The 13,970-nt window shown below is 46.0% G+C and overlaps 1 long non-coding RNA gene across 1 annotated transcript in view; it reads left to right on the top strand.

Annotated features, from left to right (window-relative positions):
- The window catches only part of LOC141096389 (uncharacterized), an 80,247-nt gene extending 66,704 nt beyond the window's left edge, over window positions 1-13,543 (top strand). Inside the window, exons 2-3 of the long non-coding RNA XR_012233682.1 lie at window positions 3,938-4,003; window positions 12,086-13,543. This is a non-coding gene — a long non-coding RNA (uncharacterized lncRNA). The remainder of the gene's footprint in view (window positions 1-3,937; window positions 4,004-12,085) is intronic.
- Window positions 13,544-13,970: the final 427 nt, after the last annotated feature.

The raw sequence follows: 13,970 nt of genomic DNA, 5'->3' as shown, positions 1-13,970 counted from the left end.
TCATCAGGATGAAAAACCTCAACTAAAAAACCTTTGAAGAGGTCATGCAGACCCTTGAAACACGTAGACCTTATAGAACCTGTTTAATTAAACTCCTTTTATTTTATTCTGCCATCGAGCGTTTATCAGAAGCGCATTGAATGACACCTCCATTTCATTCAGGATGTATTACGGGCACTCTACACCAAACTGTTATGTCATTCTACAGCAGTTAGGGCACGCTACACAAAGCTGCACCAGGGTCTTAAAGGGAATCTGTCACCTATTTTTTCAACTATCAGCTGCCGGCACTGCCATCAGGGGCTTATCTACAGCATTCTGCGATGTAACCTGAAAGAGAAGAAAAACAAGTTACATTATACTCACCCAGGGGAGGTCCGGGTCCGGTCTTGGTCCGATGGGTGTCACGGTACGGTCCGGCGCCTCCCATCTTCTAACGATGACGTCCTCTTCTTTGCTTCCCGACGCTTCTCCTGCGCAGGCGCACTGCTCCGCCATGTTGAGGGCAGAGGAGAGTCCTGCAGTGCGCAGGCGCCGGACCTCTCTGACCTTTCCCGACGCCTGCGCACTGCAGAACTCTGCTCTGCTCTCAACAGGGCAGAGCAGTGCGCCTGCACCAGAGCCTTGACGGGAAGCAAAGAAGAGGATTTCACTGCTAGAAGATGGGAGGCGCCGGACCGCGACACCCATCAGACCAAAACTGGACCTGGACCTCCCCTGGATGAGTATAATGTAACTTGTTTTTCTTCTCGTTCAGGTTACATCAAGGGCTTATCTATAGCATTACAGAATGCTGTAGATAAGCCCCTGATGGCGGTGCCAGCAGCTGATAGTCGAAAAAATAGATGACAGATTCCCTTTAAGAGATGGACACCAGGTGTCAGTGTGACGGACTCAGCTTCTGCTGAGCCGATTTTTTGAGTGGACCCTCTGGGCCTTGGCACCCACCCACCTAGGACGAGCTAACCTAGTGAGGAATCACCCCCTATACAGGGAGGTGTAATCCCTACGTTTCCGGTGGAGGACAGCGGATTTGTGTCTCAGTGGGAAGATGTATGCAATGAGTGTTCTAGATCCCTTATGCAACTTTTAAGTGAGCACAATAGTAAAATTATTACTCAATTAGATGGATCTATTCAAAATCTTGAAGAAGAACTCAAATCTATTGGTACGGTTGAAAAATTGAAATCCTTTCATAGTAATATGGATAAGACCCTGGAAATGGTTGTAAAGAAGATACAGGCTACACAGTTGAATAAAATTAATCGTGATCATCGAGATTACGAAAATAATACAGTATATTTATGGAGGAAGTTTCCATCACATGGCCATCAATTAGGTCGTACTCCATCTCAAACGTCAGTCTCATCTCTAAGTGACAAGTCAGAAAGATCAGGGTCATCTATGACTACTGGATCAGGATTGATGAGACGGAATCAAAGAGAACGCACGTTTCATCCATATAGACGTCATGATTAGAGTTGAGCGATACCGTCCGATACTTCAAAGTATCGGATCGGAATGGATCGGCCGATCTTAAAAAAAAGTATCGGTATCGCCGATTCCGATACCGGAAGTCCCATTCAAGTCTATGGGACTTCCGGTATCGGAATAAGAAAAACCCTGTTTTTGCCTTGTACAGCCTCTCTGGGGTCTGTACGGGCCTTTCGGGGGGCTGTGCCGGCCTGCCAGGGGGTCTGTGCAGGCTCCGGTGGTCTGTGCCGGCGTGCCGGTGGTCTGTGCAGGCTCCGGTGGGCTGTGCCGGCCTGCCGGGGGGCTGTGCCGGCCTGCCGGGGGGCTGTGCAGGCTCCGGGGGGCTGTGCCGGCCTGCCGGGGGGCTGTGCAGGCTCCGGGGGGCTGTGCTGGCCTGCCGGGGGGGCTGTGCAGGCTCCGGGGGGCTGTGCAGGCCGGGGGGCTGTGCAGACATATATACTACATGTAACATACATACTACATATATACTACATGCAACATGCATACTACATACATGCTACATTCATACTACATATATACTACATGCAACATACATACTACATACATACTACATGCATGCAATACACAGCAATGGCATAAAGTGAGACTAGGGACTTTTTTTTTTTTAAGTGGCGGAGGAATACAGTGCGAAAGGATACCTACCTTCCGTCATTGGATTCCTGCAGCCCGTAGAGAACGGCAGCATCAGCTGATGCTGCCATTCTCTACCCAAGATCGTCGTGGGACACACTCGTGGACTGCTTCGGATCATGGGTGAGTATTTTTGTGGTTTATGTTAATATTTATTCCGTAAAAGACAATGGCTTCGGGGAACAATGTGACAAGTATTGGTAAGTATGTTACTCTATGTTATATGTACTGTATGTCTATGTATGTATTGTATGTAGCATGCATGTAGTATGTATGTAGTATATATGTGGTATGTATGTAGCATGTAGTATGTATGTAGCATGCATGTAGTATATATGTGTTATGTATGTAGCATGTAGTATGTATGTAGCATGCATGTAGTATGTATGTAGTTTGTATGTAGTATGTATGTGGTATGTATGTAGCATGTAGCATGCATGTAGTATGTATGTAGTATATATGTGGTATGTATGTAGCATGTAGTATGTATGTAGCATGCATGTAGTATATATGTAGTATGTATGTAGCATGTAGTATGTATGTAGCATGCATGTAGTATGTATGTAGTATATATGTGGTATGTATGTAGCATGTAGTATGTATGTAGCATGCATGTAGTATATATGTAGTATGTATGTAGCATGTAGTATGTATGTAGCATGCATGTAGTATGTATGTAGTTTGTATGTAGTATGTATGTGGTATGTATGTAGCATGTAGCATGCATGTAGTATGTATGTAGTATATATGTGGTATGTATGTAGCATGTAGTATGTATGTAGCATGCATGTAGTATATATGTAGTATGTATGTAGCATGTAGTATGTATGTAGCATGCATGTAGTATGTATGTAGTATATATGTGGTATGTATGTAGCATGTAGTATGTATGTAGCATGCATGTAGTATATATGTAGTATGTATGTAGCATGTAGTATGTATGTAGCATGCATGTAGTATGTATGTAGTATGTATGTAGTATATATATATTTTTATTTTTTTTTTAACATTTAACACATTAGCCGGATGATGGGACTACTACTGTCCCATCATTGGCTAATGTGTCAATCACTGTCATGGTAGCAGGCATCGCCAGATGGGACTTGTAGTCCCATCGGACGATGCTTGCACAGACCCCCGGACATCAGCACAGCCCCCCGGCAGGCCGGCACAGCCCCCCGGCAGGCCGGTACAGACCCCCACAGGGTGCACAGACCACCGGCAGGCCGGCACAGCCCCCAGGCAGGCCGGTACAGACCCCCACAGGGTGCACAGACCACCAGCAGGCCGGCACAGCCCCCCGGCAGGCCGGTACAGACCCCCACAGGGTGCACAGACCACCAGCAGGCCGGCACAGCCCCCCGGCAGGCCGGCAGAGACCCCCGGAAGGCCCGAAATGACGGCGCATCTTGATGCGCACACACCGCGCATCATGATGACGTCATTTCGGCTTTCAATCAACTTTGAACTTCCGATTCCGATGCCGACTTCCGATATTGAAAAAATATCGGAAGTCGGTATCGGAATTCCGATACAGCAAGTATCGGCCAATACCCGATACTTGCGGTATCGGAATGCTCAACACTAGTCATGATCGCTCTCCCGTATCTACTAGATATGGTAACAAGGTAATTAACCTTAGTGATCATAAATTTACTGCGATTGATTAAGTTATTGGAGAAGGGCCTTTCATTTTCTCCATCTGCATCCTTTGATGCATTTTTGGCAATTAAGGATTTACATCTGTTTGCCCGTTCATTGATTTATAAAAAACATTTTTTTGATGGCAACCTCTCCAATTTATTTCCAACAGAGGAAGAACAAATAGCGTTGCAGACATTGGAGGATCTAGCCACCGAACACAGTGTTCCAGAGGGAGGTAAGGTTCCACCCTCGATACGGCCCAAATCTAAGAGGTTTCCCCTTATATCATCATGTCCCAATGTGGACTTATTTGTACAAATTGTAAGTAAAGAATTTTTGGAAATTCCAAAATATATTCGTGGTGATAACCTTACAAAAGAAGAACGGGGACGTCTGCGTGTCCTTCAAGACTTAAGGGATGTAGTTTTTAAACCGGTGGACAAGGGGAGCAATGTGGTAGTTTGGCCAAAGGTGTTATATGAAAAAGAAGCCTTTCGCCAGTTAGATAATAAGATCTGCTCTAAAAAACTCACATTTAACCCCTTGTCCGCCTATTCTTTACAATTACATACCATTATTAATAAAGCAAGGGAAGCAGGAAGCATCACTAAGGAGTTGGCTGATGCCCTGATTGTCGTGGAACCAACTATTCCGACTTTTTATTTACTCCCTAAAGTCCACAAGGACGCGCAGACGCCCCCAGGCCGGCCCATTATATCGGGTAGAGGCAATTACCTGGAGCATGTAAATAGGTGGATAGACTCCAAACTGCAACCGCTAGTGGAGGGGTTGCCATCATTTCTAAAAGATACGGGTGAGCTGTTGAGGCGAGTGGATGGCTTGCATTTAGAAGATGATATGATGCTGGTGACAGGAGATGTTGAATCCCTGTACACCAGCATCAGGCATGAGGATGGCATTAGGGCTACAACATTTTTTCTTGGTATGTCCAATTTACCTGTGGAAATTAAAGAGTTGGTCATCGAGTTATTGCGTTTTACATTGATGCATAACTTTTTCGTTTTTAAGGGGTCTTTCTTCCTACAGCTCCAGGGAACAGCTATGGGGGCGTCCTTCACCCCTGCTTATGCTAACCTGTTCCTGGGGCTGTGGGAGAGAGACCTCTCCCTGCCAGATCAACAGATGCCGATGTGCCGCGTCCTGTCCTGGACGCGGTACATCGATGACATACTGTTGATCTGGCAGGGGTCTAGGGATGACCTTGAGTCCTTCATGCTATCTTTAAATAATAGTTCCTTTTGGATAAATATTTAGGCTTAATGTGCGCTGCTGAGACTAGGATAAAGTCACCACATGAGAATCTTTTTAACTCTTTATTCCCAACGCGTTTCAAAGTGAAAAGCCACTTCTTCAGGGGATGACATATATTTGATATATGTCACCCCTGAAGAAGAAGTGGCTTTTCACTTTGAAACGCATTGGGAATAAAGAGTTAAAAAGATTCTCATGTGGTGACTTTATCCTAGTCTCAGCAGCGCACATTAAGCCTAAATATTTATCCAAAAGGAACTATACTGGCGGTCACGGTTGTGAACCTCGGGCGTGCAGCAGGCTGACAGTGATTTACATGCTTTTATTCGTTCTGGGAAAGGTGAGTAGATTCCATTTGAATTTGTTCTATCTTCCACCCAGATAAGACCCTATTGCGCTCTTTCCTTTTTAGTCTTATCTTATCTTTAAATAATAATGACTTAAACATCTACATTACTTATAAATATGATCCGGTGTCAATAGATTTCCTAGATATAGTTTTGAAGAAAGATCATAGGGGTGAGATACAAACGGATATTTTCCGTAAGCCAACTGCTACCAATATGTTGCTCCATGCATCATCCTCCCACCCGGGACATATGGTCCAGTCGGTTCCCACCGGACAATTCCTGCGATTACGCAGGTTATGCTCGACCAATGAAGACTTTTTCAGGCAGGCGGAAGATTTAAAGGAAAGGCTGCTTGAACGCGGTTTTAGTAACCGAATGATCAAAAAGGCATTCAATAGGGCCAGATATTCGTCAAGAGACACACTCCTATATGGTACAAGATCTAGTAAGGAGTCGGGTAAAGTGAGGTTTGTTACCAATTATCATTCACACTTCCCGCTTATGCGTAAGATCCTTGATAAATCTTGGCATATATTGAAGGCTGATCCGGTCTTGTCGAGTCTCCTGCCGGATAGGGCTGCTGTCGCGGCCAGAAGATCAAGGAATTTGCGTGACAAGTTGGTTCAAAGCCACTATGTGGGTGAGCCAATGGTCACCTTCTTAGATCAAATGGCTGGTCGTTGTGGTAGCACTCCGTGTGGTCGCTGCGTTGCTTGCCCAAACATTGATCGCACAGAAGTTTTTGTTACCCAAAATGGATCTCGGGAGTTTAAAATAAAATATATTACATATATTAGCAAAAATGTAATATACTATGCTGTCTGCCCATGTAATATGATTTACGTGGGTATGACTACCAGACAGCTAAAGGTTAGAGTGCAGGAACATGCTTTGGGCATAGAGGCAGCAGCGACCGCGGAAGATATAACATCATTAAAGACCATTCCACGCCATTTTCGGAGATATCACGGCTGCGATGGCAGCCTCCTTAGGCTACTTTCACACATCAGGTTTTCGGCGTCAGGCGCGATCCGGCGTCGTGCCGGAACGCCGGATCCGGCAAATGTTTAGTAAAACCTGATGTGACGGATCCGGTTTTCTGCCGGATCCGTCTTTTTCTTGACAGACAAAACCGGATCCGTCTCATCCGGTTCATCCGTTTTTCTATCCGTTTTTCGACGGATTACGCCGGATCTGGTTTTTAAAATTGACCCTTGTGGCCTTCCGAACGGGATTGGCTACTGGAAAACTATATATAGCATGTTCCTACAGCCCTTCTTTGACAGGTTGTAGAGGAGAAAGTGCAGGTTGGAGAGAAGAGCAAGTACTGGCGAAGATGGATGTTGTCATTGGAAATATTTTGAAGAATTTGGCGGATTTTACAGCGGAGGCAAATCGTTTGAGGGTGATTGTTCTGGAGAAGGAGAGAGCGAGACAGCAGCGCATCAGGCATCGTAGACGACGTTTGTGGATCCACCTCATCACAGCCAAGAGAATGACGCGTGGGGTCTATTCTACACTATGCATGGACCTTCGACGAAACCCGGATAAATTTTTTGGATATGTTCGGATGAAAATGGAGAATTTTGATTACTTGGTGGAGCGCATTGCACACCTCATAAGAAAAGCGGACACCTATTGCCGCTTCTCAGTTTCACCCGCAGAGCGTCTGATGGTGACTTTAAGGTAAGCCACATTTATTGGATATGATCGCATCAGAGCACACTTTCACTGCAATCTTGTTGGTGGTAATTTGTATCTCCAAGTGTTATAGGTCAGTTTTGGTATGTAATGCTGTGATTTAAAACTAATTTATTGTTTGTTAATTCCCCACAGATTTCTTGCAACTGGAGAATCCCTTTCGTCACTGCATTTCCAGTACAGACTCGGGATTTCCACCATATCTGGAATTGTGAAGTACACATGCCGTGCACTGTGGGACTCCTTAGCTGAAGAGTTTTTACCAGAGCCCACAACAGAGAGGTGGATTGAAATTGCTGACAAGTTTCAACAGATATGTCAGTTTCCAAACTGCTTGGGCGCTGTGGACGGGAAACATATCCGCATTGTAAAGCCAGCTGGATCGGGATCGGAATATTTCAATTACAAGAAATATTTTTCAATTGTCCTCATGGCCATCGCTGACGCGGAATACAAATTTATTGCGGTTGATATTGGGGCCTATGGCCGCTCCAATGACTCTCAAGTTTTCAAACTGTCTGCCATGGGGCGTAAACTGTATGGAAACACCTTCCAGTTCCCACCACCTAGACCGCTGCCGCAAACATCTGGTCCACCTATGCCATTTGTCTGTGTAGGGGATGAAGCCTTCCAGCTGTCAGAACACCTTTTGAAACCGTACTCTAGCAGAGGATTGACAAGACCAAAACGCATTTTTAATTACCGCCTCACAAGAGCAAGAAGAATGGTTGAATGTACCTTTGGTATTCTGACAGCCAAATGGCGGGTCCTATTGACTGCGATCAACCTCAAGACAGAAACTGTGGACGAGGTGATCAAAGCGTGCGTGGTACTCCACAATTTTGTTATCTGCAAGGAACCCATTTCCATTGAGGACACCTCTGAAGAAACCACCTTGCAAGATTACCATGACATTACCACTAGAAGTTCTGTGACGATTTCAGTAATGAGGGACAATTTTGCACTATACTTTATGTCACCTCAAGGCAGAGTACACTGGCAGGATGACAGAGTGTGAAAGATTTGTGCCCTAACCAAACTTGTGTACCTTCTGTACCAACAGTATATACCTTTGCCAACCAAAGTTGGCTATCTTGTCATGGTCTCTATTTTTAGCTTTAGGCCACAGGTGTGTACCTGGTTGTGTTTTATGCAAAGTATTTCACCTTTTAACAAAAGTTGTGTACATTGTTAGGAAATCACCAACAATAAACACAACTTTTTAGGTGAAATACTTTGCTTCAAACACAACCAGGAACACAACTGTGGCAAAAAGCTAAAATTTACCCACAGTTATATACCTAGTTTTGAATACCATTTCACCTTTTAAATACCCTGTATTTAACCTTTTTCGCCGCAGAAAGAAATGACAGACAACCAGTGTAAAATAATTTAACTTTTATTGAAAAATGTTTTTTTTAGTAAACTTTTTTAAAATTTTAATAAACATGTTTAATAAAAATTTGAAACTATAAAACTGAAACCATAAAACTGGTCATTTTTATTTAAATGCACACATTATAATTCGGTGTAGTGTGTGGTGGAAATACTGCTGTAGGGGCTGCGGGACACTTCGACACTGGGAGTGTGGAGAGAGGACTGGGATTGTGGTGGGGAAGGAACAGTTAGAGGTGAAGGTGTGGAAAAAACTACAGAATGGGTGGACTTGTGGGAAGCAGAAGAGGTGGTGTGTGGTGGAGTGGAGGGTTGGGCAGGGACTGTAGGAGCAGATGATGTTGATGGCAAGTTGTATGGGGAAGGAGTTTGGTACGGGGCAGGTTGCTGGAAGTGGGGAGATGTCTGGTACGGGGCAGGTTGCTGGAAGTGGGGAGATGTCTGGTACGGGGCAGGTTGCTGGAAGTGGGGAGATGTCTGGTACTGGGGAGGTTGCTGGTACTGTGGAGGTTGCTGGTACTGGTGAGGTTGCTGATGCTGGGGAGGTGGATGGTGCTGGGGAGGTGGATGGTGCTGGGGAGGTGGATGGTGCTGGGGAGGTGGATGGTGCTGGGGAGGTGGATGGTATGTAATAGGAGGGGGAGGATGGAAAGTGGCTGGAGGTGGATGGTATGTAATAGGAGGGGGAGGATGGAAAGTGGCTGGAGGGGGTGTAGATGTAATAGGAGGGGGAGGATGGAAAGTGGCTGGAGGGGGTGTAGATGTAATAGGAGGGGGAGGATGGAAAGTGGCTGGAGGGGGTGTAGATGTAATAGGAGGGGGAGGATGGAAAGTGGCTGGAGGGGGTGCAGGTGGAGGAACTACTGTGGTGGGAGGAGGAGGAGGTTGGGAGGTAACTTGCTGGAGAGCAGCGTGGCATGAATGCATTACATGCATCTGCTGGGCAGGAGAGAGCGTTTCCATGCGCTCCACAACAGACCTGAAAAAGGTGTGGTTTGGCGAAGATCTTGCTTCTGAATGCATGGTTTGCAGAAGTGTCTTCACCTCCAGAATGCTGGAGTTGATCTGCTGATAGCCTGCGGAGATTTGCTCTGACAAGACTTTTAGACAGTTCTGGAAAGATGCATTCAGATGCAAGAACTCTGGCGCATAAGTCTTTTCCTGACCCCTCTGCCACTGCCGCCCAGTACCCGCAGGTGTACTAGAGGTGGCAGGGGCAGAAGGGTGGGGTAAAGGGAAAGCGATCTCCTCACCAGCAGCTTCATGTAATGTAGGCGGCCACGATGCTCCTGTGCTGGTGGATGGGACAGATGGGTCGAATGTGTGGGAAGGCTGGGAAGGTGCAGATGTACCGGGGCGGTCGAAGTGTCCCTCGGTGCCGGTCTCCTCAGGGATCTCCTCAGAAGGGTCCAATCGTGCCGGCTCCCGAGTGCTGCTCACCGTGCTGTGGAATAAAGAGAAAAAAAAACAATTAAAACACTGACATGGTATGGCCCTGGCTGAAAAAAAAATTTACATCTAACATTTTTTTTCACATGTGGTGTGTAATATTTACCTTCTGGTGACCATTGTTTCCCGGAGGAACGACAGGGCTTCTGCGTACTTGTACTTGCTCCTGCGTCCTCCAGATCCACTCGGGGCCCGCATCTCTTTATTGAACTCCTTCTTGAAACGATCCCTCACAGACCGCCACCGATTCACAATTCTGTTCCCTGAAACGAGAAAGGAGTGGTTAGTATACAACATCAGTGTTTCCCAAACTCCAGTCCTCATGGTCCCCAGGGGTCATGTTTTCAGGATTTCCATAGTAAATAGAAATCCTGAACACATGATCCGTGGGGACCACGAGGACTGGAGTTCGGGAAACACTGGTTTAAATCAAGCAACCGGTACTGTATATACTTACGCTCTGTAATCTGGGCCCGAACATCGAGGTCCTCCTAGCGGCCCACAAGGAGCGAACAGATTTCCTCCCAGAGTCGTCGGGTAACGATCAGGTCAGCGTGGCGGCGGTCAGCCATATTCCAGAGCGGCTCCCTTTCTCTGACGAGATCGATGAGGCGGTCCACATCAATCCCTCCATCCTCAACGTCAGAGTCGGGAGCACACTGTGAAGGCTGTTAAAGAAAAAGACAAAAATAACATAATTAGCCTCCACAAAAGAAATGAAATAAAAAGTGCAAAAAAACAAAGCAAAAATATTTATACTTACACGCTGGTGACCGCCGCGTTGCTGTCGCCGACGACCCTGGGAGGCACTGCGAGGACCTCTTGGCCAAGCACCAGATTGGGAAGACTAGAGAAGAAAACAAAAAAAGTTATGTCTTTGGATGTAGGCATTTGTTTGCTGTGTGTGGTCTGCAGAACATTGTTTTCTATGTGTTGTGTGTAGTGTGATGTTGTGTTTCTGCGTTTGATGCAAAAAACTTACCAATTGTGAGCCCACTCCAGGTGTCTGTCCACCCCTTCCTTCTTCTTCTGGGAGCTCCTCTTCATCTTGTGATTCCTGTTTTGAAATAAAAGGCCATGAATAGACATATATTACAGAGAAGATGGATTTTGGAAATAAAAACTTACCGTCAAACGCTGACGATGCGAGGGAGGGCTCCCAGAAGATGATGTGCTGTCTTCCTGGTGGCCACACTCCATGCCTGTGGGTGGTGTTCCAGCTGCTGCCATTGCTGCTGCTGCTGCTGCATCTATTGGGCGGCTGTTGAATAAAGAGAAACAAAGGGCCAATGAATATCTTGATATTCAATAGCCCTAGTTTGGAGGAATGGGTGATTTGATAATTACCGTCTCTCATCTGCTGCTGGACTCCCCTCCCGTTGTTCAGCATGCTGCTCCAATTGGGGTGGTGCTGATGGTGCTGCAGTGGTCTCCTGCCTTCTCCTGCTGCGCTTGGTTGCTTTCTTGGGTGGCATGTTGGGTGTGGCTGTGGGTCCCACTGTCTTGCTTTTATATATGTCTTGTGGGCAGAGCTACTGAGCATGCTCAGACCAAAAAACCGGATCCGGCCGCCGGATCAGGCTTTCGCCGGATCCGGCGCATTGCGGCGCTCATAGGCTTTCATTGTGTGAAAAAGCCGGACACGCCGGATCCGGCGTGTCCGGCTTTTTCGCCGGAGACAAAAAACGTTACAGTAGACGTTTTTTCCAGACGCCGGATCGCGACACATTGCGACACATTGCCGGATCCGGCGAAAACCGGATGAAACGCATGGCCATCCGGCGCTATCCGGCGCAAATGCAAGTCAATGGGGGGGAAACCGGATCCGGCATTGCATTTCGCCGGATCCGGTTTCTGTCAAAACCGCCGGATCGCGCCTGACGGCGAAAACCTGATGTGTGAAAGAGGCCTTAGGGTGAGGGGCATCGACATGGTCGAGACAGGGATTCATGGGGGTGGGATCTCCAAGAAGTTGGCCCAACTTGAGTCCAGATGGATATGGACAATTGGATCAGTCCATCCATCTGGACTCAATGAAAACATCAGTTATGCCCCATTCCTATGAACACTGCTCTGTAGGTAAACATCACCTATGATTTGTGATATCACTATTTTAATATTTCTTTTAATGTTTTATTTTATTACTTTAGTGTTGGGATCTATAAGGATGGATAAAGTGAACCATATATCTATGGACATCATATATAATCTAGCCCTTTGTGGGTGAATAATTGTTGCCAAGAAATGAAGAAGTCAGCAAGGATCATGATGTTTATATTATGTATATCCTTAGATTAATAATGATATGCAATGATTATTGTTTATGGTGAAATAATTGTTGTATCTTATAAAAAAATATATATATGATATTGTCCTTATAGATGGTTGCTGATCCTATATATAATTGGTAGTATGTGTATATTATAATAAATATGCTCTCTGTATGTTTACAACATGCGTGTGCTCTGTGTAGCTATGGGTCGGTGCCAGCGGCCCTGTACGCGCCTGTCCCCTTGTCACCGCTGCCCCTGTCTGCATGTGGCGTCTCTACATGGTGGGGTTGGTCCGCCCCGGCCACTCCCACTGTGTGATGCCAGTGCGGACCGGTGTTGTGGTTGCCTCAGTGACGGAGCGCGTCATTTCCGGGCCGCGGACATGACTTCCGGTAACGCCGATTTTGCGGCGTCCGGGCACACTATTTAAGGACGCTGGTGTATTTACCGGCTAGGCCCCTTGAAAAAGGCAGGTCCGAAACGCGCGTCGGGGCGGACGCGCTATCCAGGCACCTGAGCACCTCCTGACCACCACTGCCGGTAATAATTATTGTAGTATGGACGTTAATTCTGTATATGTAGCGGCTATTGCTGATAGTGATCATTATGGTGTGGATGTTATTCTCTGTATATAGCGGCTATTGCCGGTGATAATCACTATGGCATGGATGTTTAGCGGCCACTTGCTGGCGGTATTATAGATAACATTATGGGTGATTAGCCAGGATAAGTGGCTGCATTTAGGTACCACACCATATAGATTTACTATTGGATAGCGCTGCAGCCTTGCAGCGCTGGAGTCCTGGGTTCGAATCCCACCAAGGACAACATCTGCAAGGAGTTTGTATGTTCTCCCCGTGTTTGCGTGGGTTTCCTCCGGGCACTCCGGTTTCCTCCCACATTCTAAAGACATACTGATAGGGAATTTAGATTGTGAGCCCCATCGGGGACAGTGATGAAAATGTGTGCAAAAACTGTAAAGCGCTGCGGAATATGTTAGCGCTATATAAAAATAAAGATTATTAAATAAAGATTATTATTATATATAACGGCTATTTCCTTGGCGGTGGAGGCATAATATAATAGACATCCATAATATGAATTCTCTAAATCAGTTGTAGGATATGAGGATATAATATTGTATTGTCCACTTTGAGGTTGATGTACTATTTTTCAGCAAAACTGCCATTTTTGGATAGTCATATAATTGGAGTTGTATAGTTTACATCTCCAGGTGCTGGTTATGTGCGTCTTTTTAGATATGTAATCACAATATACATATGTGTATGTTTACTTCCCCTTATTCCCTTAATTGGTGATATGTAATATTTTATCTATGGTTCCAAACAATAAAGTTTTTCTTTATATTAGTAATAAAAGCCTTTTAATCATCTTTTTTTCTTTGGATAGGGAGCGTCAGGGGCAAAACCAAGGAGGTGAGCCACCATGACTGCTGGGACCAGACTAGTGAGTGTCTGGTAGCAGGACGAGCAGGATGCAAAACATAAAGCGAGGTCACTGGGTTTCTTCAATAAATGTGGTTTCAAGCTTTAATCAGGTGCAAGGCATAAACAGTGAAACACAGCAAAGTGCGTGCAGGGGCACGCCAAATGTTCAAAGCATAACATGTGCTAGAAAACATACCAGGGTCCAAGGCAGGGTATGTGCTAGGAGACACAACAGGGTTTCAAGGAAGGATGCGTACTAGGAGACACGCCAGGGTCCAAGACAGGGTGCGTGCTCGGAGACACGCCAGGGTCCA

Source organism: Dendrobates tinctorius, unplaced genomic scaffold (genome assembly GCF_039654945.1).
Source record: "Dendrobates tinctorius isolate UK_male_01 unplaced genomic scaffold, ASM3965494v1 ptg000075l, whole genome shotgun sequence".
NCBI classification, from domain to species: Eukaryota; Metazoa; Chordata; class Amphibia; order Anura; family Dendrobatidae; genus Dendrobates; species Dendrobates tinctorius.
Note: the sequence above shows the minus strand (reverse complement) of the source record. Positions and strands in the feature narration are given on the sequence as shown.